The 1,120-nt window shown below is 46.9% G+C and overlaps 1 pseudogene; it reads right to left on the bottom strand.

Annotated features, from left to right (window-relative positions):
• LOC102258836 overlaps positions 1-710 on the bottom strand; it is a 2,244-nt pseudogene extending 1,534 nt beyond the window's left edge.
• Positions 711-1,120: the final 410 nt, after the last annotated feature.

Consider the following 1,120-nt stretch of genomic DNA (forward strand, 5'->3'; position numbering starts at 1 on the left):
GGAGCTTCAGATTTAATGCTTATATTTAAGGCATCTTTAATGAAATTTCGGCAAGTCTGAACAACTTCGCTCATTTGCAGATAGCTGGCCACGGTCATCACTTCAATGGCATTTTGGCTTGTGAGCACCAGGTTACCAGAGTACAGGAAGTCCAAGATGACAGAGAAACCTTGAACTGCAGCAATATCTAAGTGGGTAGTATTGTTTTGGTTAGGGCTTTCTTTGTTGGAAAAGCAATATAAAGTCTTAAAGAAACGGCTGCCTGCAACCAGGATGTTCTTATGAGCTTTAAAGATTTTTCCGCTCACCACAATGCTGACATCACAAAGAATACCTTTCTTTCTCTGCTCATTTAATTGTTGAAGAAGTTGATAGCAATAAGAGTTTTCATTTGGCCTACTATTAAAGTCACAGTATCCCTCTTCTGAAGGTATTTCTGATTCCTGGGCTTTGGCTTCGTGGAGCTTGTGCTCTGTGGAGACGTGGTGCCGCAGGAGCAGGGTTTTCTTGTAGTTGCAGGTCCCTCGAGACAGCTCGTCATGGCCCCCGGGGGGGAGGTCCGTGGGGGTCTTCTGGCACCAGCTGCAGGACATGAGGCCGGTGTCCTTGCAGTAGCGCAGCCAGGGGAAGTCCTGCAGCCAGGCCGCCTGGAAGGAGCTCTGCAGCTTCTGCAGCAGGGACTTGGGCCGGGCGAGCGGGAGGTGCGCCATTTGTTGGGGTCCAACCCCAGCAGGTCCAGGGGTTACCAAAGGTGTGGAAAGAGTCGGCAAAAAATGAAGGACATGGAGGCAGCGTTCAGTTGATCAGCATAGTTGGTTCTCCAACCAGGTTCTTCAGGTTCTCCAGCCAGGTTCTGTGTTTTATTGTCTTGTTACATCTGTATTTATACCAGTTGATTTTAATCCTATCAATTTCTATTCCAAAGGTTAGGGCGTTTCTTATCTCCATTCCAGGGAGTAAAGATTATGTAGCTTAAGCGTGATTATTCGTAGTTAAAGTGATTAACTACCCGCCTGACACTTAGTTAAGGGGTTTTATTCCCTCCCTAAATTCAGGGTAAAATCCCTACCTGAGGAAACAACCTTTCTCGGAGAGGTGACCTTGGTTAAAACACATAGGG

This window comes from Myotis brandtii, unplaced genomic scaffold, assembly GCF_000412655.1.
Source record: "Myotis brandtii unplaced genomic scaffold, ASM41265v1 scaffold356, whole genome shotgun sequence".
Lineage (NCBI taxonomy): Eukaryota > Metazoa > Chordata > Mammalia > Chiroptera > Vespertilionidae > Myotis > Myotis brandtii.